Source organism: Amblyomma maculatum, chromosome 7 (genome assembly GCF_055883805.1).
Source record: "Amblyomma maculatum isolate TAMU_Amacu chromosome 7, ASM5588380v1, whole genome shotgun sequence".
Taxonomy (NCBI): Eukaryota; Metazoa; Arthropoda; class Arachnida; order Ixodida; family Ixodidae; genus Amblyomma; species Amblyomma maculatum.
Window position 1 is genome coordinate 12,249,848 of NC_139350.1, and position 2,667 is coordinate 12,252,514.

Here is a 2,667-nt window from a genome sequence, read left to right on the forward strand (position 1 = left end):
TTGTCCCTTATCGCATACATCTGGTTTTTGCCTATGCCCAATTTCTTCTTTACCGCTTTAAGGCTTCCCCCGTTCTTTACAGCATGCTCAATTTTCTCCATGTTATACTTCCTTATATCGGCCACCTTGCGCTTATTGATTAGCTTTGATATCTCGGCCAATTCGATCTGGTCTGTTGGATTGGAAGCTTTCATACTCTGCCGTTTCTTAATCAAATCTTTCGTCTCCTTAGACAGCTTACCGGTATCCTCTTTAACTATCCTACCGCCTACTTCTACTGCGCACTCAGTAATGATATCTCTGAAATTATTGTTCATTGCCTCTAGGGTAATGTCGCCATCCTCAGTTAGAGCTGAAAACCTATTCTGTAGCGAGATTCTGAACTCTTCTGCCCTCCCCCTCACCGCTAATTCGTTGATGGGTTTCTTTCTTACTAATCTATTGCGTTCCTTCTTCAGATTTAGGCTAATTCGGGACCTCACCATCCTATGGTCACTACATCGAACTTTCCCGATTACCCGATGCCGTCATGCTGACATTCAAATACAAGGTAAAATGGACAATTGATACCTATTTAATAGTGACCTTAAATTATGTCCCATAATGACCTCGTCGAAAGTTGCTTTTGTCAACAATTATATAGTCCATTTTTCGTCGCAAGGTTTTCTTACTGCAAGCAATCACTGCTATTCCTATGATCATATTCCCCTTTATTATCAGACCCTGCCGGGATGGTGCAGTGGTTACGGCGCTCGACTACTGTTCCCAAGGACACGGGATCGAATCCCGGCCTCAGCAACCGCTTTTCGAAGGAGGCGAAAAACAAGGCGCCCGTGTGCTGTGCGATGTCAGTGCACGTTAAAGAACCCCAGGTGGACGAAATTTCCGGAGTCCTCCACTACGGCGTCTCATAGCCTGAGTCGCTTTGGGACGTTAAACCGCACAAACCAAACCAAACCTTTATTATCGGCAGCAAAATCTTACGAGATGCGTGTTTTCAAACAAAAAAAAAAATATTGTAGCGCTGTTTCACTAAATAAATTGACAACCAATTTATTAGTATATCGTTGTCTTCAGTGGGACAGGTTCTTTTATACTTTCATTAACCTCAGGTGACTGAATCGAAATAGTTCTTTACCTGGCAGCAGCTCGTAAATATTTGCCGAAGGAATATCATCCGCTTGTTGCCCAGAGACTGCCGTTGTTGCACGGGTATTCAGTTTTTTCGGCCCGTACTCGACAAACACAGTGCTCGGAACTCGCACGAAAGGCTGCCAAAGCTAAACATTTCCGGTTGGGGCTTGAAATTAAGAAGCTGCTCGTCTTAGCCCAATTGAGTGAGTTGCAAGTGGAACAGTGTAGAGCGACACACGCGCATACCACCGCTGTTAATCTTTTATCTTCTGTTAATCATCTCTTTTTGGTTGTTAGTTTTTTGTTAATGCAAACAACTGAGTAAAAAAAAAGATTGTACTAACCGCGGCAGCTCTTAGCAGTTAAACTGCGGCCGGCGGAAATGAAACGATCAGGGAAATGAAGGAAATAAAGGGACGAAAGAAGAAAGAACAGGGAGCGAAAGCACGTCGCTCACATCAGCTAATCGGCTTAGATACTTTGCGGCTATTCAAGACACTCTCTGTGCAAAGGACTGCAACGTGTGCCCTTTCTCCGTAGAATGCCTTGCCGCCCCCGCTGCTATCCGGGCGTCCCCACATACCAGACAGGAGGAGCCGCACAGCGCGTTTCGGTTCGAGGCTATTTTCCTCCTCGCAGCGAAAACGGTCTATAGTCTCAATAAATTACCAACATGTATAAAGAATGTATTACATTGGCAATTAAGGATGGCACTTCATTTTACTATTGGGCACAATGTATGTTGTGCAGTAGATTTCTAGAGATAGCTCTTGAATCCATGTAACAGCAGTGACAAATGCAACATACATTATTCACATCACTGAAAAGGCATATTGAACAAATTTTTAAATAGTAATGTTGAAGCCAATTTTTGAGGCCTCTCTAGAGTGGAAGCAGATGCTGGAAGCAAAGGTTCTGTCATAGATGAAAAGGCTGCAGAATTTCTGCTAGTTGGTTCAGGAAAAACTTGTTACATGCTGTTACATGTGTTTCCAATGTTCAATGTGGCCAAAGTGGACATCTGTTTTCCTTGTATAGCAACCTTAAATCTACACGTCAAGTAAATATGACCTGGCAGAGCATGAAGTGGTCCATGACATGCAGAACAGGTTAATATAATATGTGCCGAGTGACCAATCTTTTGCATATCACGGTGGTGGCAGCCCCAGGGTTTGGTTTGTTGTGCCTGGCCAAAGCCGCCCAGAAATTCAGTCGGACGCCAAACTTCTTCGGCGAACGCCTCCTTCACAAGCTCTGGATACTTCTCTGCAAAGCACCAGTGCACTGGAGGCGAGCCGTACCAAAGGGAGAGAGGCGACGTGTTTCAACATGAGCTGAGCATCCAGACAGCACGGCGCCGTGTGGCCCTGATGGTGAACCCCTTCTCGCCCCGCGGCATATTTGATGCGAGAGCGCAGCAAGCTCTCCCATTAGCCCTGCGAAAGTGCTGCCGTCGGATTGGACCATTTTGAGCGTCAACGGTTCTCGGCGACGGAGTCTCAAGTGCTTCCGCTCGAGACTCCGAGTGTGAGT